At 29.1% G+C, this 24,250-nt stretch overlaps 1 protein-coding gene across 3 annotated transcripts in view; it reads left to right on the top strand.

Moving 5' to 3' along the window:
* The window catches only part of LOC107449163 (EGFR adapter protein), a 198,626-nt gene that overhangs the window by 117,379 nt on the left and 56,997 nt on the right, over positions 1-24,250 (top strand). For 2 of the 3 annotated variants that reach the window (XM_043039495.2, XM_071182391.1), the window contains one exon: positions 10,254-10,290. The exons of the other annotated variant lie outside the window; for it this stretch is intronic. The gene's annotated coding sequence lies outside the window, so the exon portion shown is untranslated. The remainder of the gene's footprint in view (positions 1-10,253; positions 10,291-24,250) is intronic. 3 annotated transcript variants of the gene reach the window in all.

Here is a 24,250-nt window from a genome sequence, read left to right as displayed (position 1 = left end):
GGGTAGAGGGTTTTAGAGAAATAAACTAAAATCAGGACTGCTCAGGTATTCAGATTTTAAAATGTCTCAAATATACTTTGAATGAAGTTTTTTTCAGAGTATCTTCACTTCATGGTCTTTCAGGATATTGGACTTGATCTAATTGAACAGGTCTATATGCAAACTAAAAGCATCAACAACAAACTTTTTCTTGAAACCTGAAACAACCCTGAGACCTCTTAATTTTTCAAGATATGGGTGACCTAAAAATTAAGCCTAAAAATTGATCGTTTCAAGGTAGATTCAGTCGTAATTATTCAGAAATACCATGAAAATGAGATGTTCTGAAAAAACTTCATCAGCTTTAATGTTAATTTCTCTTCATCCTTAATATCTTTGCAGTCTTAATTTTAAATTATCTTTAAGCGTATTTCGCAATATCTTGAAAAATTAAAGGGTCTCAGAGTTGTTTCAGGTTTTAATTTAAATGTCTCGTTATTGATGCCTCTAAATCCTAAATTGGTCGAATCAAAGTAGATTCAGTCCATAATTTCTCAGACACACCATGAAAACAATATGTTCTAAAAAAACTTCATTAGTCTTAATGTCTAATTAATTAAGGGTGTTTCAGGCTTCAATTTAAATGTCTTGTTGTTGATGCTTCTAAACCCCAAATTGGTCGATTCAAAGTAGATTCACTCCGTAATTATTCAGAAAGACCATACGCAAAAAGAGAAATTTTGCGTAGTTCGCCAAACTTTCACCAGACTTTCAGCCAAACAAGAATTAAGGCACCCAAACTTCCGACTGCTATTCTGCATAAATTATTCGAACCATATTTCCCTGATTTCTGCTACTCTTCTAATTTCCTGGATCAGGAATCCAAATCTGTCAACAACAAAAAAGACATTATTCAAAAAAATACGTTTTTGTGTCTGATTTCATTGCTTAAAATACGACGCAAATTAATTAACATATAAGGATAGGCTCTCCAAACATTACGATTTAACCCTACTACATGAAAATTCGATCATAAGATCAAACGTTATACTAAGTGTTTACTTTATTTTTTTCTGAACTTGTAAAAAATTATACAATGTTCTAAAGACAAGTATGTCAAGATGAAACAAATCATTTGTATTATGCTTGTGCTGTATGTATAAGTAATTGTAAGAAAAAAATAATAATAATAAAAGTTCATTCGGTTGCAATTTTTTAAAGTCTAGATTTTTTCAAATATATTTCTTCATGAGAAAAGAATTCAGATTGAATAGTATCCACTTTTCAACAGTATTCACGCAATTTATCATCAACATTTTGAAATGAAAAAGAAGATTTTTTTTGAAATTTTGCTAATAAATAGTTTTCAAATTAATTTGAAGTTGAAAATGAAAAAAAAAAGTTTTAAATCAAAGTACACTTGAAAAATACAGAACGATAATAAGGCTTCACTAAATAATAAAAGCACTTTTTCAACAACCTATCTGTCAATGACTTCACTTACAAATACAAATATAAAAAGAAATGAAATTTCATTTTTTTGAATCATACGCTTCAAGTATTTGTAAGGTTTTACACTTATCAAAAAATATCTGTTCATTTTTTTCCCTTTTCAAAAGCTTGCTTCACAAGTTTGAATGAAAAAAAATTATAAATAAATACATTTCATTATTTTTTTTCCTACACAAATCAATATATAACTTTTTTTCTCACAGGTGGAAAATTAAAAAAATGAATGAAACTATAAAATAACTCAAATCTGTTACTATTTTAAACTTCACCTCTCTAAAAATAAAACGTGAACATTTTTATTCATAGTTATTTATCTTCATATCTATGTCCTTATTACATATCTTTTTTTAAAATGTACTTAATAAGTTTAAATTTATGAGAAAAATTTTTTTCGCCTTTTCAACTGAAGCACCAATATCTAATAAGCTGATTTTTCATTCGCCCTTATTTCTTACAATCTTTTTACAAACTCACGTTTATGTCTGTGAAGGTGGAATCTTTCAATCAAATTTTAAACTTCTTTCAATTAGCTATAGCTCTCAAATTTCTACTACTGCTATGTTTCTTATCAAACAGCAATGGTTTTATTATATCTAGACCATTGTAAGCAGATGCGATTTTTTTTATTTTATCGACTAAAGGAATTTATCACAAATTGGAATTTTGACCATTTTCCAATGGTAAAAATTTAACTGAAGCTCTACTCTAGATAATACAAATTTCAATCCTTTCTGCGTGCTCTACAAGCGAAATTTATTTGATTTAAAACCAGCACTGAATAGTCAACCCAATTTTGATTTGACGACTATCAATGTTCAACCCCGTAGATTTTTGACGTAAATCAAAAGGCAAGAGAGTTCTTGGATCAAACATTGGTATAAACTAACCTTCGTGGACGTCTTTTTTGATGGAACTAACCCGCATTCGCTTCACATAAAGAAGAAAACCACGAGAAACTCCAAGGGTTAGCCCGTTGGTTATTAGGACTGGATTCGAACCCATAATCCATCTTACACTAAGGGTACTTTATGTCAGCGCTGTGATTTTTTGAAATCCGGGAGCAGAATTTATATCAACCAGCCATCACTTTAATTCAAACCTGGGACACCACTTTGGGAGGCGAGCGATATATCCCCTGAGACAACGTGGCTCAAGCGAAACGTATTGCCGTATTATCATTGCCACAGAAATTTATCACCAATTGAAATTTCGATTTCTTTCCAATTAGCTAGAATCCTTAAATTTTAATTGAAGCTCGGTGCTGGAAGACAATAAAACTTTAAATCGTTTCCTTATTACAGTAAATAAAATTAAAATCGCGATTTTACCGCCAAAAAAAAACAATTCTACCGCGATTTTATTGCTCTATAAAAATTATTACCGCGGAATTTCACATAAATCTTCATTTGTTTATTATCCTTTATGACAAATTAAATTATTATTTGAATTTATAACATCGAAATTTCAAACAATTCTACGTTTGTTTATTATACTTTATATGACAAATTATATTATTTAAATTTTTTACCTCATAATTTCACACAATTCTTCGTTTGTTTATCACGCTTTATAACAAATTATGTTACTATTATTTGAATTCATTGCCTCCAAATTTCACTGTTCTACAAACTTATGCTTATTGTTAGGACTACGATAGCATAACTACACAGAAAGAATACAAAGTGAGTTAACTCAGAGTTTCTTTTAGAAATTGAAATACCAATATCGATAATCGAAATAATTAGTTATAAAAGTGGAAAAAAAGGTAGGTCACAATTAAAGCTGAGAAAGAACTTGATTCCAAAAACTATAATGATCATCTAAAAATAAGCCAAAGAAGTGATTTTTAAATTCGCATTAATAATTTATTTACTGAGAACTGCTAGTTTACTTTAAAAACAGGAATGCAGTCTTGTCTATATTCGTGTACTTAAACAAACATAGCTCAATAAGCTATATAGGCTATACTGATTGACAAATAAACCTCTCTGTAGCACACTAGGAGTGGTATTAAGTTTCGATTCTAAACTAGTTAAGGATCGAATGCGTTCTATCAATTATATACATTCGAGTGGAATAATGCATCAGGTGTACATGCTAGGCACACTTACGTCAGATAATCTTTGTTTGTTGAATATTTTCCACTGAAAGATCGAATTGACTATTTGTTAAGAAGAAACGTAATTAACAACTTACATTTACTCCAGTTTACGTGTAGTATTTGAGTCTGCATTAGTCCCAGCAGTTGCAGAAGCTATTTAGCTCTAACACATTATTTAGAAAATTAATAAAATTGTCAACAATTTAGACTTCACTAATGTTTCTCAATTTCAAACTAAATATATGAACGCCTGCACTTGCGTTTTCCGCGTGAATTTCGGGTGTCCCGAAAACAACGAGTAAGTATTTTGGAAGAAAATAAAAGTTTTTAAATAAATAAAGCTTATTTTTATAGATTCGCACCGTATGAGCAGTGGTGGCTCGGGAGTTAAGGCACTCGGCTTCCAACGATGTGAACTAGGTTAGAATTCCAGTGATGGCTGATCGATATGAATTATGCATCCGGCTTTCACCTACCACAGTGCTGACGAAAAACGTCCCCAGTGGTAGACGGATCATGGGTTAGAGTCCCTTTTATGCTGTGCTAACTGTGAGAGATTTTCTTCCTTTCCATGTAGCGTAAATGCTGGTTAGTTCCATCAAAAAGGTCTCCAGGAAGACTAGCTTCTCCAAATACTTGACCCAGGAGTTCCTTTACCTTTTGGGTGATCACAAGACTACAATGTTGAGCATTGATAGTTGCTAACTTAGAATTGGGTCGGTCGTTCAGAGCCAATTATAAAATTTGTTTTTAAGTTATTATTCTTAAGTTTCTTCTTTGAATCCCTATATGATGGAAATTGTAGCTATCATCCCAATCAGAAAAGGAAAATAGATCACAAATTGAAATGAGGTTTGCCTTTTTTTTAAAAAAAATTTATTTAGAATGCGTTTATAATATTTAATCATTTTAATGCTCAATTTATTTTTTAACGACCAATTAAAGAATGCTCCGGTAAGAAGTAGCCAAAACTATGTGAGCAGTTAATTTCTGTTAAAATATATATTCTAGTAATATTTAGTAAACTTGATAAAAAAATTTAAAATCAGGTAGAACTATTCACATCTCCTCATTCGAATGAAAAGTATTAGTTTCAGACATGCATTTCATTTATTTTACTGAATAATTTTAGCATGCAGAAGTATACTTTAAACAGGTTCAAGCTTGTATCATTTAGCATGAGTTAAACCTACCTTGATAAAGTAAAAATATCTACATTCCTCTTGATTCACGTAAAAAGTGTTTTTTAAGACAACAGCAATGGTACTTTAAAATAAAGGGAGCTTTTTTTTTGCTTGGAAAAAAGGTATCCATGCTTCGAGTGCTCAAACACAACACTTTTCTTCAAAACAACACCTGATAAATAAAATAGAAGCAGAGTATAAAATGCACAATTGCAAACAAATATAAATTTAAAGAAAATTAATATTTGTTTAAACACAATTTATATATATTTAAATAAAAAAAAATGCAATGGGGAAGTGAAACCGCGGTAGTTGAGAGGTTGGTAACGGCTGAAGAAGGTAAACCGGATTAGAATATATTTTCATACGCAATGACAGAGTAAAAGCAGGGATGAAATAGTTTGCGAACAAATCTGTGTTGATATTAATGAAGAAAGACTCGAGGGCACCAAGATGAGCTATTCTGTCAGGAGATTAGCCCTAATACGAATTACAATCATTTTTACACCAAAAAAATCATTTAAAAGAAAAATATTAAAGAACCACTCCTTTAAGCATTTAACGGGAAAATTTATGTTTTTTAATGTAGGCGTTGTAAATATAGCAATTGTTGGTCCTGTAAACATTCCGTTGCAAAAATTGCTCTTTCATGCACTGTGGGCCAGAAAACCATGATCTTTGACCAAAAGTCAAAATTACATTTTCAACTAAAATATGTGTAGGCAGTTTTAATATCGCCCAAATTAGGTATTCATATTCATTCCAAACATTATAATTTACTTTTTAAACCGACGAGAGTACAATGTAGTGAAAAATATGCTTAAAAAAAAATTTTTTAATGTAACTTTTACATTTATATTTTAGAAATATCTATAGGAATTTCACCTTACTGTTATATTTTCATCAGAGTAATTAGTCTGAAATTATAGTACAATTTTTCAATTTGTTGGATTAGTTAATACTCTTGACAAACTTATAGTTTATATCTTATCATTTGACATTTTACAATGTTTGAATCACTTTCGAAACTTATCTCCAAAAAGTTCCACGAGGTAATAAGCTAAACTTTTTTTTTGTCGTCTTCTTTGATGTTTCTTCCTTCGAAAAAACCTGCCCCACTTTGCCCACATTGCAAAGGTGGACTAAATATACCAAAAAACAAAAATCATGTTGTTTTTTCCATGTTTTCGCGTTATTTTGAAATTAATTCGCGTTATTTTGTAATATTATTTCGGAAATATAATTTGCTTTTCATTTTTAATATNACGAAGGTCTGGGAAACATCCCTGAGGATGATCCAAAGACATGCCATCTCAATTTTAATCCTCTGCAGAGGGAATGGCACCCCCGCTTCGGTAGCCCGACGACCTGCACGCGAAGTCGCGCACTTTACGGAAGAACAGTTTAACGAGGACCAATACCGCACACCCTCGGTCCCTACACAGGCTGATCCAAGTGGTTACCCACCCGCACACTGACTGCAGCCAGTGATGCTTGACTTCGGTGATCTGCTGGGAACCGTGTCTTAACGATCAGTCCACTGCGGGACCTTGATTCACGTAAACAGTATTTTTTAAGACAACATCAATGGTACTTTAAAACAAAGGGAGCTTTTTTTTGCTTGGAAAAAAGGTATCCATGCTTCGAGTGCTCAAACGCAACACTTTTCTTCAGAACAACACCTGATAAATAAAATGGAAGCAGAGTATAAAATGCACAGTTGCAAACAAATATAAATTTAAGGAAAATTAATATTTGTTTAAACACAATTTATATACATTTAAATAAAAAAAATGCAATAGGGAGGCGAAACCGCGGTAGTTGAGAGGTTGGAAACGGCTGAAGAAGGTAAACTGGATTAGAATATATTTCCATGCGCAATGACAGAATAAAGACAGAGATGAAATAGTTTACGAGCAAATCTGTGTTGATATGAATGAAAAAAGACTCAAGGGCACCAAGATCAGCTATTCTGTCAGGAGATCGGTCTCAATACGAATTACAATTATTTTTAAACCAAAAAAAAAACATTTAAAAGAAAAATATTAAAGAATCACTCCTTTAAGTATTTCACCGGAAAATTTATGTTTTTTAACGTAGGTGTTGTAAATATAGCAATTGTTGGTCTTGTAAACTTTCAGCTGCAAAAATTGCTCTTCCATGTTAAAAATATATTAATTCTTTTCAATTCATCTCAATTATTCTCAAATCCTCTCCTTTTTATGCCAAATCAATTAAAATGGGCCATACGATCGGTTGAAAAAAGAATCGAAGAAAAACATATCTATGCACTTACATCTTGCAAGTCAATAAAAACTCACTTGCAGATCGGAATTAACTGTTCATTTCCTCTTTCGTCCGCTCCATTCATTCCAATAACCAAAAACGTAACAAACCAAACCGGTGTGACATACCAAGATTGAAAAGGGTACTTTACCGTTGCCAAAAATAAAATACAAAAAGTTGTCTTAAAACATTTCAAACAAAAAAAAAAGTTCAGAATGAATGTTAAAACATTCCCATTCTTTTTAAACTCTTTTCATTCTAACTTTATTGATGTTGAGAGTGGGGAAAAAAGTTTCAAGAGTTCTATTTTTTTATTTTTTTTCAAGTTTAATGGATCTAGAAATAACAAATAAACAAGTGGTGGACATTCACGCGTGCCTAAGATTCGTGTATTTGAGAGGAAACAACGCGTTCGGAAAGTTTTTGAATTGACTACTTGTTTATTGCGTTTTGAAAAAATAAAAGCGAATAAAAAGTGTGAGTTTTACAAAGAATAGTCACCTTAAATGTGTAGCATTTATTCAAAGAATTCTCTATAAAACTCTTTTTCTTTGCTAAAGAATGTTCGATTCTTAAATTTTATGCTCTTATTTCAACTTTATTGCTTTTTTATTTGGTATTTAGATTTGGTATTTTGGTTTTTAGTGTTTTCAATTTTATTTCTTAATGTAAAAAAATCTTGCGAATTTTCATAATTTTGAAAAAGAATATTTTTTTGCTTGTCTTGCAATCTGACAGACATTTTTCACTTGAATGCAATTTAAAACTCAAGATCAAAAAAGTTCTCCCATATTAACTCTAAATTGTATAATTTTTGCTTTGAAAATTATTAATATCTACAGGAAATAGAAAGTAATAAAAATATTAGAGCTCTTCTGTTTCTTTTTCTCAGAATAAAAGTTCTATTATAAAAATATTTATATAAATTTAGTATTAAATTTGATTAGTTGTGTTGATTAAATGTCTAAAAATTTATTCATAACACTTTTTACTGAAGTAGTATCGTAAATTTAAATTGTGACCATGACCTATAATATTTAAAAAGAGCTTTATTTCTATTACTGAAGTGATTTACAGGATTGTATGACAATATTATATCATTTGTTTGAATGTAATTTTGTTGGTAAATGAAATATTTAGATTTGAAAAAAATATTGAAGTACGTACATTCATTTTGCTGTGAACAAAAGCCTGTTTCTCGTATGGAGAAAATATTCACCAAATATGTAAAGCACAATGTAATCTCACTGAAATAAAATGATTGAGTCAAAGCAACACCCACCAGAGTTTACTAATAACAAACATTTTTTAAGCGCTCTTCTGTTCTAAGGTTCATTAAAACTTCAAATAAATGCATTATCATATACAAAAAAACACACATTTGTGAACAGTAATCTTCATAAACAACTGATATTAACAAATTATTACTTGCTAGCCTAAATTTCTGAAAAGTTTGGAAAAAGAATAAGTCAAAGGACAGTAAAATGATAAAAGATACATTTTACAACTCATGTATATACATTTACATGCATATACAACTCCTTCATATACATTTATATGCATATACAACTTATGCATATACAACTCATGCATATACAACTCAGGCATATACAACTCATGGATGTACAACTCCTGACTAAGGAAATCTCAAGCTACAATAACCCTTCAGTTATCTAGAAATGATTGAGTCATTAACACGTTTTAACTTTAGAGATAAACTTCAACATTATACATTTTGGTTTACCAAAACTTTAAATAATAATTTTTAATCTAAGTAAATAAAGTACTTAATATTGTATGCCTGTAGATAGGCTTATAAACTTATCATTCGGAAATAGCTTATCAAATAAATAAACTGATGGGTAAATATAAAATTAATATTGAATTATCGCTTCCTCCTTCAATAGCTATGGTACAGAATTTATAATCGTCTATGCGAAATTTGCATTTTCACTTTAAATTACATGATCGGAAACTGATAACGAACCCGAAAACTAATACTTTCTGTGTGCATAATCCCTTTGAGTACACGCCTGAAGCTCAGTTTTAAGATTATGTTGGTAAATATTTCGCAACCAATGAATGTTTGAAAATTTGTTTGAAGTGTGGATTGAGCTGGGCTACATTGAAAAATTCCGGATCAAATTACGGTATAAAGTACCAGCAGTTTGTGCGTATCACCCGTAAAATCCATTTCTATCGTAAAATACAATACCGTAATATTTATTTACAAATTTTATTACAGAAAAAGTTATTTAATTAAAGTGATTCAGGAATTTTACGGTAATTGTTACTGTAAAAATTATTGTATATCTGATTTTCTGTCTCCGTTTAAGGTTTTCAGGTTCCGGTAAAAATGGGTTTTACCGTAATTTGATCGGATTTTTTTACAGTGCAGAGTTTAATTTTATATTAAGTCTGGAAAAACAAAGAACAAGAAGAGATTTTGTATCAAAAATAACAGAATTGTTCTCACAAATTAATATTCATAATTGCTTTTAGTCTGTAATATGGTAGCTACATTTTTTACTGCTATGATCTTTTTATTTTTGAGCATATTACAATGTGGAAGAAAGTATGGTCAAAACTGCCAGAATATAGTTAAACTCAGCGTGTATCTGGCTCTATGGAAACACCAAAAAAAATATGGCAATTTTTACCAAAGCACGTTGGTAATGATTTTGGTTAAGTTAACTGTAAAATATAGTGTTGTAATATGTGATAAAATTTATTAAATATGGGAAAATTTGCCAATTTAATCATGATACTTTAGAGCATGGCATAAAAACTATTTATTTGGATAAATTTACTTTCCAGTTTTGAATTTTTTACTAAGTGTTTGGTAATACGAATTATAATTTTAAAAACCAGAACTTCCATACTATACCATATGAACGGAAAAATTATCAAGTTAATAGTTTACAAATACCCTATATTTTGATTTTATTACCAGAACTGTCGTACCATACAGTACGGTAATTTTACCAGAATGCTTTTCTCTATGTACCATGTAAGACGTTTTGAATGCTACTTTTTTACACAAATTCGAATATCTTTACTTAAAACTGTAAAAATAAATTAATTAAATGTATCTACTTAACTTTGATATGTTTAAACTTTATGAGCAAATTTTGTTCTTAAAATATTTAGCACATTTTACGTATACGTATATGATGTTTTCTTATTTTTAGGTCAGTTCTGTTTTACTGAAGCTTTATCTTTTTAAAGGTATGTAAGGACCTTCTTTTAAATTCAATTTTGTATTCAGTTTATACTCAATTAATTTTATTTAATATGTCTGTAAATAATTGTTTTGAAAAACTCTCTAAACTTAGCATTTTTTACTCAAGTTTGGATATCTTTTTCTTTTTAACAACTATTTTTGGCTGTATTAAACATAACATTCTAAAATACTAACATTTAAAAAAAAAAATTTAAATACTTGTTATTTTTACTTTTATACTTCAAAACGTATTTAGCATTATTATCAAAACAACTCGTCAAAAAACAAACAGCACAAATATCGCTCTTATATTTTAATAGAAAAAATAACCTTTATTTTCTTAAAACTAGCTAAATAAAATTACATATATAGATTGTTTACCTGGTCAAAATTATTGCAATATAATAAATATTATGTTTTGGTCTGGTGAATTCACTTAGTAATTATAGAGGGTATTCGGAACGATTTTCATCGTTTATAACCTATTATTGTTATTTGCAACAGCTGTATATATAACTAAAACTATACTGTATTATCAATTTTAATAACCTATTATTAATGTGAATATGAAAATAATTATTACTGGATCATTCGAATAAAATATTAAATATTCTGTTGATCTAGTCAAAATTATTGAGATATAATAAATATTATATTTTGATCTGGTGAATTCACTTAGTAATTATAGAAGGCATTCCGAACGATTTTCATCATTCATAACCTATTATTGTTATTTACAACAGCTGTATAATTAACTAAAACTTATGTATTACCAATTTTTATAACCTATCATTAATGTGAATATGAAAATAATTATTACTGCATTATTCGCATAAAATATTAAATATTCTGAGTATCTACGTTAAAAAGAATTATAAAAATTGAATTTCCGATAGCTATAAAAATATACTTTACTGTAAAAGTTAAAAGAAAAATATTAAACCCAAAATATACAAAACTGAAACATTTGAAATTTTACAAAATATCCCAAGAGGTATTACAAAGTGACTGGGTTGAATAAAAAATATCATTTCATATTTTTTTTTTCAAATATGAAAGGAATAAGTCTCAAAATAAAATTCAAAACAAAAACAGGCAAAAAAAAAAACTTTTTAAAAAATCCATTTCTATGCAGCTTTTGCGAAGATACAGGGAACATTCACAAAGAAAAAAAAATTGTTTGTTTCTTTAAAAGCATCAATAATTCATTTTTAATTCTTGTATTAAGTCAGTAAGTAAATGGTTATCTTGTTCCTATTCTTTCTCCTGAGAAAACGGAAGCATTCCTTGCTCCATTAGGTCGTTCAATAATCGATAGGCTAATCTTCTAATGTCCCCTCTATTCGATGCACCCGAAAAGAGATGACAGTTAACAAATCAGCCATTGATTCCACCATATTTCAAGACGCGATATCTGGAAACAGGAAAAGGAGCTGACATCTACGTTTAAGTCAGAATTTGACCCCTTTTGCCCGTTTCCCGGAAGATAAAGACATTTTATCGCCCCTTTCTGCTTTTGTATTAGGAATAAATGGATTGGATTGGGATGATAGTTAAGAGAAATGACTGCTGGTCGATTTCACTTTACTTGAAGCCTGAGATAGAAAACCCCGTTCATTTTTCCCGTTGAATTGAAGATTGGTTTCGAAATGGTAACTAAACGATATTGAAGGGCTTTCAGAATTATTGTCTAAGTTTACTAAGTTGTCTAGGACTAACTGTCTATTAGCTGATTACGGTTATTTATTCAGTCTGTCCCCCAAACATTTTCGATATTTAAGCTATTCTGACAAATTGCATTATTGCTAAGTTATTGTGGCAAATTTTACTGTTACTCTGGAAAATAGAAGAGTTAAATAATGAACAGCATCAATAGTTTGATTTTCCGTTTCAAAATAATTTCAGGTAGTGGTCATAAATTGCACCAACAGCTTGTTTTAATGCAGTTAAAGAAACCAATATAATGCAATAAAACCATGGTTTTTTTTATCAAATCATCATACCCCGAAGAAGATAAAGTCCGCCTCTTTCTGTTTTTGCATTTGGAATAAATGAAGGGATTGGACTGATAGTTAAGAAAAATGGCTGCTGGTCAATTTCACTTTTCTTGTAACCTGAGGTAGAAAACTCGTAAATTGTTGTTATGTCTTCTGTCAAATGTCGTTACGAATTGAAGATTGATTTTGAAATATAACTTAACAATTATTTAAAAAATTTCGTCTGAAATTGCTAAGTTGTCTAGAATTTATTGTCTGTTAGTTGATTGCGGTTATTAATTCAGCATGTCTCCATCATTTTCGATATTTTAGTTATTCTGTCAAATTTTATTATTGTTATTTACATACTAGTTAACTCTTTTTCGGGCCTATTTTTAGGATTGTGTTGGATTTATAAAAAGATATCCATTTAGCTTATTACTTAACATTAGTTTGATTTTTAAGACCCTATTCAGGAAATTTAAAATTTTTACCTATTGTAATGAATTGACCTTAAACTTGAACTTATGAGCTTGTAAAAAACCGGATTTCTAAATTATTTGCTTATAAACTCGTTGAAAAATAAATAATAAACTACGAACGCATCAACTCTCAAGGGAAAGTAGTTCCCCAGTGTTGGTCTCTCCTCTTGACCCCAAGCAAATCTTTACTGTTACCCAGATTTATGTAATAAAAAAAAAAAAAACTTCATTGGTTTATACATATTGTATTTTCTGAAGCTATCAACAGATAGCAGTTCAAATCATTGATCGGGAAATAATTTTCCATCATAAATTTAAAAATTAATTAAGCAGGTAAGATGTATACTTCCACAGCCTCTAAAGGGTTAATTAATGACCAGCATTATTTTTTTTCTCTTTCAAAATCCTTTATAATTCCATGTAGTAGTCATTAATTACACCGGCTGTTTGTTTTGATAAGTAGTCAATATATTCCTATAATCAGTTTTTTATCAAATCCCTGAGGCATGATTATACATTCTTCCCAACAAGAATTAATTCAAGCTTCATACAACAGCAAAAGGAGCATTATACTAACCCTAATTTAAGAGTAGATAGAAAATGCTGGTTCTGTCGCTTTAACGTTCCTCCATCGTCTCAATAGAAAATATTTTTTAAAAATTGTATTCAAAACATTATCGCAACTTATGGAGATAAGTAGAAGTACTTTTTAGGCAAATGTGAAGTATATAATAGGCATGTAATCTTAAATCAGAATTTTTCAGGAAAATTAAGTCCGAAATATTCGTTTCTAAGAAGAAAAACATATTTTATCACCCTTTTTCGCTTTAGTATTAAGAATAAATTAAATTAAGAAAAATGACTGCAATCGATTTCGTTTTACTTGAGCACAGGAATCGTGTTCATTTTTATTATTTATGTCTTCAGTATGGTGTTCGTATGAATTGAAAATTTGCTTCTGAAATGTATTCCATCAATATTCTGGCCTTGAGAGTTGTTGTTTAGAAAAATTCTCTAAATTTTCTTCGTCTAAATGTTCTAAAATTATTATTATGTGTAATAATATACTAAAGAAGTTGGATATTTTTCATATTTTGTGTTTTTAAATATTTTATAAGTATAATTTATTATGTCATTGACTGTTCGTAATGTATTTTAAACTGGAGTTAAAACGCTTTCTACACGTAACTGGATAAAATTTTAAAAAAAACTTATGCTGTTTATGCGACACTATAGAACACTTAATAATTACATAACCTCTGCTTATGCGATTCTATAGAATAAAGTTTAAAAAAATTACTTGCATCCCATGCACGAATATTTCTTTTGTAATTCAAAACATAAGCAAATAAGTTTAAGCATAAGTGGAAAATTGGTTATCCAACTACAGTTTTTATGAAATATTTACCTGTTTTCTGAAAGATAAATTTGTACTTTATCAATCATTTCTTCTTTTTGCCGTTAATTAAATAAACGGTTGTTGTTCTTCTATTTAAAAAAGAGCTGTTAAAACGCTTTTTACATGTAACTACATAAAAAAAAAATTTAAAAAGTGTCCACTTTCCAATGCACACTAAAAAAATAATTCAATAAATTAATGGCGTCCATAGAACAAACAAATCGCTTTTAAATCAAAACATACATAATATTAAATTTAGGCAAATTTTAAAATACGTTAGGCAGCTAATCTTCATTTAACAATATCTATTCATTTTTTTAAGGGATTTAATTATTGCATCACTCATTTCTTTCTTTTGTGTTAATACACTATTAAAAATTCTGTTGATTTAATTTTTTTTTTCAAATTACAAGGTCATATACAAAAATAAAAATTTTTCAATATCAAATCTGCAAACAATTTACAAACACTAAAAATTTGATCTCTTAAAGTTTATCAAGTTCAAAATATCAAATTTTTTATTGTTTGTAAATTGTTCACTAGTTGTTACACAAAATATTTTTCTCTTAAAGTTATTTTGATAGTATAACCTTTCTGTTTAAAAAGTTATTTTAAATGTATACATACAATATTGTATAGATGCATACAATATTGATATTATATCTTTTTATTTTTATTATATTTATTAATAGCTTTTTTTCGTTATCAGTAAATGATCTGTCCTATTAAGTCACTCTAAACACTGTAAGTTCAGAAAACTTCAGAACAGCAGAAGTATTAGGATTATTTCCATCGCTGTAGTGAGAGAAGCTAGAAAACTCATCCCGATGTTTCATTATGTGTTGCACTTCTTTCTCACGCACCTCTCGATCCATAAATTGAATATCGTATTATATGCTATTGCTCGAAAAAGGCAAGCTCCGTCATCAATAATTGGTATGACAGTATGCGACATTATAGCACCCTTTATATTTAAAATTTCTACAGCCATTTTGAAAAGGATTGATAATAAATTTAAATAATTACTTCCTAACTAAGTTTTTATTTCAATAAAAATAAATCCTTAAAAAGTACTAAACGTTTAACTAACTGTTCAACAGCAACAATATTTTTGAATACCACTGAAGACTACCCAACGAAATGAATCTAAATAAATGCTCAATGTATAACTAATTTTTAAACACTACTTAAATTATTACTTAAGACGATCTGATAAAAAGATTTATAACAACTATAGTCTTGCCTATATTTAGAGCATACCTGAGTTTATGGTGTCACTTGATAGAAATTGTATCAAATCATATATATATGTATATATATTAAAGCGAACGTTTTCTTATTTTCTAAAAATATTGTTAGACGAAAAGATACGAGATACCAACAAAAAGTTCATCTATTCAAAAAAATGAAAATCAAAAGATTAAACATATTCTGTGTTTCAATACAATTTTGAGACCAAATCCACAGAAGAAAAAAAATCGAAAGTTTCCCGTTGCTAAACCACAACTCATTCCCACTTTCTACACTCGCGACATCCACGAAGTTCTTAACCCTCTGAGATCAACCATTAATTTTCTGGTGACTCTTTCTTAAACCTTTTTTTTTTTTACTCTCAGCTTTTTGCTTGCTGACAGTGTTGGCTTATTTTTGACTATTTCGGGACCAATTCCAAAATAAAACATTTCACTATTTGTCGGTGTGATTTTTCTTTCAACTAGATCTAATTCCTTTTGTCCGTTGGAATAAAAAATGTATGTTCGAACTTTTATGCATGCTATGAACCCGAGGTCCCCAACCCCGGGCAGCGGACTGGTACCAGCCCGTGGATCATATGGTACCGGGCTACCCGAGGAACATTAAATTGTTTCTATTTTATTTATTGTGGTTTATTTCTCTCGGCTTTGTTACTCTTTCTACGGACGAGAGGTTAATTGGAAGCTGACAAACGCCCCCCTAAAGCAGCACCAACACCACACGTGTAACGCCGCACCAACACCACGCACGTTTTGTTTTGAAAGAGTGTTTAAATACAATTAAATTATGTTTAAATACAATTAGAACAATACAATTAGATTTTAAAATAACAAGACTTTCAATATTTTTCTTTTCATTTTTCTTGATTATAGAAAACTTAGTATATAAATAAAAAAACATTGTTAATAACTGGTATTTTTCTTGCGAATAACTAAATTATTTCCAGAAGGAAAAATTTACTACTTAAGTAATAAATTTTTGGACTTATAGTTGGAGCTTTAAAGCTCATGGATCGTGTGTTTGGCTCAAAATATATGTAATTGTTTAGCCATATTTATTCCCTAAAATATTTTTTTTGAAATAAACAATACATAAACTGTACTCTTTCAACAAATTTAACCTAAATATCTAAAACATAGAAGGGTAATTGTAAATCGTTAAAAAAAAACACTTTCGAACTCTGGGGGTAGTATTTGTACTTTTTGCATACAGTATTCTACATTTGAGTAAATGTGTAAAGTAAAAAGATTTAACTGTTGTATTTTATATTTCCTATTCTAATAGTTATTAGATTTATATTTCTTATTTTAAAAATTATCGTAATTATTATAAGTTTTGATTTTAAGAATCGTTTTCATTGTTATGTTATTACAATGTTTTGAATATTAATTTTTAAAAATTCACTCCGTTAATTCTGCTACCGAGCTCGCACTAGATACATATTTACTGTTTAAATTTTCAGACACAATTTTCTAACAAAAATATAGGTTTTAGTAAAAGAACAAAATATATGAGAACCGCAAATGCAGTTTTTCTTTTCCCGAATTACCGGAAATAGTTTTAAGAAAAGAAATACAGAAACATTATCATTTTGTAATTATTTAATTTTCTGATTAAAAACCAGCGTAATGTTTGTAAAAATGTCTGTATTCTTACGCAAAGAGTACTTTTTTTTTAAATAAGACTATTTTATTTTCCTCTGCCAATTTTTCTGTTCATTATACGTTTAAACTTTGCCCAAATACACATAAAAAATTAACTGAACTTACAAACTTCAATTTTATGAAAACTAAGTGAAGTGAAACAAGGTATGGCGATACCAAGCATTGCAATATTAATTTAAACATTGTGAATATTAATTTAAACATTGAGAATCTTACGATATCGAAGTACTTTTTAATCTCTCCTATCTTTATACTTTTTTTTTCTTGGAGCCGTTTTTCTTTTTCAATGCTCAATTTTTCAAGACTATTTTTAAAATTGTGCCAACTTACAACATAAAAGTGACGAATATGCTTGGCGGAAGGCAAAACGGAATTTAGACTATAGCCAAATGCTTTTCAGTAGATTGATGATGGAGAAACTGAAAAATATCAGAAAAATGTAGCAATATTTTCTGGCGGAATTTCCAAGCGAAAGCGGAAACTCTTTAGCAGCTAGAAAGTTTGGTCTGCAGTTACAAAAGCCAGCCGAGATTATCTACTTTCTGGCTATATTCCAAGCGTTAAAAACTCTGTTAAGCTCGCTAATATTGCTTTCAAAAGATAAAGCACAGATGTGGTATAATAATAAAGAGGAACAGCTAAAGAATTAGTTACAAAATGAGTTTATGCATAATGTGAAAAAATAATTCCATTCATGAAAGTTCTCTTTAAAAATAACCTTTAATATCCTCAAAAATAATCTAGTGAATAAAAATTTTTAATTGCCTTTTTCATCTTTATTGACTTTACTAGTAAGTAATCACTTTTAAATTTTTTGTTATCTAATTTTTTCATCAGTTTTTTTATTCAATTGAAACATGAAATTTTCAGTTCGATTAAAAAAAGAACAAAATAACAATTTTTTAAAATCTAAGTTTTTACTAAAGATTAGTTTAAATTACTAAAGATTAATCTAAGATTAATCTTTCAAAAGATTAATCTAAGTTTAATCTTTTGAAATTTAGAATTTTTTAATTGAAGTTTTGAAAACGTAAACTATTATACTCCTTCAAATTTCGTAACTTTCTGAAAGAAAAAAACTGCTTTGTTTCGTATTTTTCAACGTCTTTTTTTTGTATAATAGAACTTAACTGGTAAATAAATTGAACAATATAAAAAACTAAGTTTTCCGATTTTGAAGTGATGTAAGGTGATTTTAACGCAACCATAAAATCTTCACTAGCGTCATATTTAATTGATATGATTAAGTGCTTGAAAAGTTCAAGTTTTCTGCATTGTATTAGAAAGAAATGTAAGAAAAAAATGTAAGAAAAAAATGAGAAAATTTTCAATTAATAAATTTTATTTCCGTTAACAACTTCAAATTGTTTAAATTGTTCTTCTTAAGAATTCTAAGTCACTCAGTTCAAAACAACAAGGCATACTCTCAATCAATAATCCAAAAGGTTTCAATAAATTCTTAAAAGAATTGTAACGCTTAAAAATAGCGTAGATTTATTTTAAATAAAATTGTGAAGAACAGTAGCACTTAAATCTATGTTACTACTTTTTATGAATATTTTAAAATGTGTAAATCGATTTTTAACCATTTAACTTAAGCATTAATATTTTAAAAATCTTAGCAAATTTTAAATATTTTAATTGTGTACCATAACAGTAATTAGGTATATCATTGTGCATTAAATTTTGCATAGAAAGTTTATTTATAAGTTACGTTTGTGAGATTTTACTCCAATGGAAAAATTTACATAAAACACACTGCAACAGCTTAATGTCATCAAAATTCGATCAATTTCATTTGCAGAACTATATTACACTTTTAAAAATCAATTCTTCTTCCAGGAAGGAAATTGTTTTTAAGAACACCAATTCTTTTATTCTGACCTCTCTACTCCTAATTCATTCTTTTGATCAAAATCTTGTTACGTTTAGAGTTACGTTAGCAGGATTTTTTGCTCAATGGAAAAAATGACAAAAAGCATTTTGTAACAACTTGGCGTCTTCAAAAATTTATGGATTTAACCTTTAAGACTATATTATACCTTTAGGAATCAATTCTTCTTCCAGGAACAAAATTATTTTAAGAACGCCAATTCTTTGATTCTGACGACCTCTCTTCTCTTAATTCATTCTTTTGATCAAATTCTCGTTACGTTTAGAGTTACGTTGGCAGGATTTTTTGCTCAATAGTCAAAATAACATAAAGCACTCTGTAACAACTTAATGACGTCAAAAATTTATGGATTTAACTTTTAAGACTATATTATACTTTTAAAAATCAATTCTTCCAGAAATAAAATTGTTTTTAAGAACACTAATTCTCTGATTCGGACCCCTCTACTCCTAATTTATTATTTTGATCAAAATCTCGTTACGTTTAGAATTACGTTAGAATAAGTTACGTTTGCAAGATTTTTTGCTCAATAGAAAAAATTCCATGATGTACTCTGTAACAACTTAATGTCGTCAAAAATTTATGGATTTAACTTTTAAGACTATATTACGCTTTTAAAAATCAATTCTTCCAGGAATAAAATTGTTTTTAAGAACACTAATTCTCTGATTCTGACTCCTCTACTCATAATTTATTCTTTTGATCAAAATCTCGTTACGTTTAGAGTTACGTTAGAATAAGTTACGTTTGCAGGATTTTTCTCAATAGAAAAAATTTCAAAAAGTACTCTGTAACAACTTAATGTCGTCAAAAATTTATGGATTTAACTTTTAAGACTGTATTATACTTTTGGGAATCAATTCTTCTTCCTGAAATGAAGTTGTTTTTAAGAACATTAAGAACATCAATTCTATGATTCTGACCTCCCTACTCTTTATCCATTCTTATAATCAATATCTCACATGGAAAGATCACCCCTTGCATCCCCTAACGACATTGATAGTGTCCTGATAATGATACTATCCGGCTACTGTTTCTCAGCCTTCTTTTCTGAAAGCACTAAATAATCTTCCTGTCGACTCTTGATCGTGTATCATTTTTTACCCTTGATGATAATAATGCATTCCCGTTTTTCCCTATTTCTTTTTCCCAAGCACATGATGAAAAACGACGAGTAAAATTTTTAATCCGATGAAATTATATCTTTCAAACCTTTTATCAGGAACACTGGATTACTGTGAAGAAGTTAAAATCAAATTAGAACTCGAAAGTTGCTTCTTTTTTTTTACCGTTTGGGGAAAAGAACAGGGATAACTTACATTTAAGGAAATTTAGTTATGAAAATATAAGTCAAGTTATTGAATACTTTTCTTATTGGAATTTTAACTACGTATAATTTAGTTATTTTTATTTGGAAAAATAATTGGTATTAAAAATTACTAAAACGGAAGTATTTCGACTTGTTCTATATTCTGATGAAATTTTAATTACCGTTTGGAGAAAAGAATAGGGATTACGTTGTATACACTCAAGGAACTTTACTTATGGAAAAATGCGAGTTCAGATATTGAATGATTTTCTTGTTGAAATTTTGACCACTTATATCTTAATTTATTTATATACATTTGAAATAGCATTGGAGTGAAAATTTACTGTAATACGAGAAATTTAACTACGTATTGGGAAACGAAATTTATTTTTTTTTATCATTTAGGGAAAAGAATAGGGACATCGTTACTTGCACTCAAAAACTCACTTGGAATTCTAACAATTTGTATTAAGTTAATTATTTATGTTTGTAGAAGTTTGGTTTCAAAAATCACAGTAATACAAGTATTTGCTGAAGAAGGCTTTATTTACATAAATATGGGTAACATTAATGGTTAGCGTGAGGTCAAGAAGAGAAACTGACACTAGGAAGCTATTTTCTCCCGCACTGCTAAACTTTTCTTTCCAAAATTATGATAAAATAACCAGTATCCGTATGTCCATCTAATTAACCGTAAAGTTTACAGAAAAGAACAATTTTTAACTTTACTGTTTTAAACCCTCTTATAGTATGGTTTCGAAACCGGAAAAGAAACAATTTAATTGGACATTAGAGCTAGGTTTTTAGTTAGGTAAGTGGGAATTGGAGTTAGGTTGTGGCTGAGTTGTGTTTTATCAAATGAACCGTTTAATGTGGTTTAATTAGGTTATCTGGTTGCTTCCCCTGTCGTAAAAGAGGGGAAATACAAGACTTTTTTGTGTTAAACAGCTTTATATCTAATGTGAATGAGAGTATCGTATTCTAATAGTCCAGGGTCACAAAGTGGAGAGTGCATGCACTGTAAACTCTTCATGTGTTAAAAAGAACGGTAAAATAGTGTAATGTCAATGAGGGACTCGAACCTCCATCCTCTTGGTCAAGAAATTGACAGATTAGTTCACAAGGCTATAATGTATGTGCCCAGCTGCAAGGAACTAAGTGGTTTCATTAGGTTAATCCAGATGGTGCTACAAAATTATGATTGTTAAACCGTATTTGGAGAAAGCATTTAATAAACTGTTTTTCTCACAGTTAATATTTCAAATACCATCTTATATATGGTTATTTGACTATTTTTTTTAATATGACAAAATTACAATTAAATAAATAGTCATTTAACCAATTTTTCCCAGAAATTTTTAGCAGTGCATCAGCAATTACGTAGTAAATTACGCAAACAGATATCTAGATAGTTATATCTAGTTAGTTATCTAATACTGTTATCAATATATAAGTAATTTATTAATTGCATGTAACTAAAATTGATTTTGCGAAAAACGAATAAAATCTGCAGCTAATAAAAAAATAGATTTAAAAAAACACTTTGAAAGAGAATATTTCCATTCCTTGAATTTTGAAGAAAACAGGAATGAATATTTTAAAAGTGAATTGCACATTTTAGGTTCTTTCATATAAAAAACACAACAAAATAAAATGATTAAAATAATGTGTGTCTAAAAAATTTTATTTCAACAAATTTCTAAATTGTAAGGAGAATAAGCGTGATTGTCTTTTCTAATAATTTATTTAGACTATCCATACTTTCCATTTAACAAAAAAACGACGCACACTCCGTATTATGAAATTTTAAAATTCCTTACAGACTTCCTTGTAAAGCGACATATTTTTTCTTTTAAAGTCATACCTGCTATGTATAAATTAAATGGCTATTCATTTCAAAAAGTATATTTAGCTTACTCAATCATGCATTTCTAAAAGCATTTTCTGGGATAAACTCAAACTATCTCGTTAATTTTATATGACCTTTCTGCTTTCTCGATTGCGTCTTCTCTTACTGTAATTTACTTATTTAATATTCATATCATAAAGAAGACAGCTATATATTCAATTATCTTTTTGAAAATAAACCACTTAAAATTTATGTTTTTAATTTTTATATAATACTTTCTATCCCATTTTCATACTTCATTCAATGATGCATAAAGAGATAAAAATGAATTATGTTTTATTATTTATAATAAAGAGGAATTTCAGTAGTATCTTGGAGAAGCTTTTCTTCTTCAAGTAAAGTAATTTACTATTTCTGAAAGATCTGGAACAAAAGCTTTAACGAAATACTTATCCAATTCAGAGAAGGAATTTCTGAGAAAATATTTTTATAATTAAATTATAAAATATGAAATTTATCTGATAAAATAATTAAAGTACATTTGATTTAATATTAAGAAATATATGTAGGTGAACAACAATTAGTTTTACCAAATAAAATTTTTAAAAATAGATAACAAAATTAAATCTTCCCTAGACTTGTTTGTGAAAGTTTTTGACCCCTCTCCTCCCTTAAAAAGCACATCATTAACATAAAGAAAACAAGATAAATGTATTGTGCCCATGATGTAGAAGTGCCTATGATACAGACTTTACAAATAATGTTTATTAACGTATTTGTGAGTGTTATAACCTATAAAAGATTATTTTTCAAATATTTAATTAGAGGAATGAAGATTTTTTATAGTTTTATTATTAATAATCTTAATTAGGTTTAATGTCTGACAGTCAAATTTGCAGTACTTGTGTCACATCTAGTCGAGTTATATTTCTTTTTGATGTATATGCATAAGCTAAAAATTAATAAAATAAGCCGAATTGTGGTTTACTTCAAAATAAAAGATTAAAAAAATTGCTATAAACATTGAAAATAGTTATTAAGTAAACATATTTCATTTTCAAGAATTTAGTTTATTTATTTTAATTTGAAAAGCGCGATACGAAAATACTAATGCAATATTTTATGAATCCTTTTCATAATTTATTCAATATATAGTCATTAGAAATATTACATTTTCTTTTTTAAAAATGCCATTTCTATTTCTTCGATATTTCACTTCAAATGAATTCATAATGGCAACCTGTGGATTAAAATAAAATATGAATTATAAGTTTTATCTAAATATAATCAGAGATTTCAAAATTCATCACTGATTATAAAAAATACTAACTCACGAAACACCTTTAAATCTTCCACGAAACACCGTTTGAGGACAGCTGATTTAAAGCATAGAGAAACTCTGTTCACATTCTACAATTACATTTCCGACATTAATATTTAATAATTAGTTATCAACACATTCGATTCTACATTCTATAACAAAAAAAATCGACGCACCAAGAAGGAGTTGTCCGATTGAAACGAAAATTGGTTAATTATTCTCGATTACTCGAATTTTACNGAACAATTGAATAATTTATTGCAGAGTTACAGTAACAAGTTCAATAAGGTGTTGACCCACCTCTAGCCTGGATACAAGCTGCCACACGGCGTGGCATAGACCGATAAAGCTCCCGGATGGTCTCTTGCGGTATTTCCAGCCAAATTCGATCCAATTGTCGAACGAGGACGTCAACATTCCGTGGCAGATGCAATCGCCTTCCCATCATATCCCAGACATGCTCGATGGGAGAGAAATCTGGTGATCTGGCAGGCGAAGGAAGAGTTTGACTAGCTTGCAGGCAGTTCATAGCAACGCGTACCGTATGTGGTCTGGCATTGTCCTGCTGAAAAACCAGCCCAGGGCGCTGCAAAANATAAAAATAGCATCTTTTACTTACTTCGATATCTCTTTAATCAAACTTTATATGTTGACAACATTCATAGTAAAGTAATAACGTTTACGTCCAGGAATGGCGTTCTCACCGAGGAGCTACCCGCCTACAGACGCTACCTTCTGATCGTGACGTCACGGGGTTGAAATCGCTCAGCCAGCAGGCCTTGACCTTCTAGTAGGTGTTGCCCCAGTCGGCATCATT

This window comes from Parasteatoda tepidariorum, chromosome 1 (assembly GCF_043381705.1).
Source record: "Parasteatoda tepidariorum isolate YZ-2023 chromosome 1, CAS_Ptep_4.0, whole genome shotgun sequence".
Taxonomy (NCBI): domain Eukaryota; kingdom Metazoa; phylum Arthropoda; class Arachnida; order Araneae; family Theridiidae; genus Parasteatoda; species Parasteatoda tepidariorum.
This window is presented reverse-complemented; position numbering and strand designations above follow the sequence as displayed.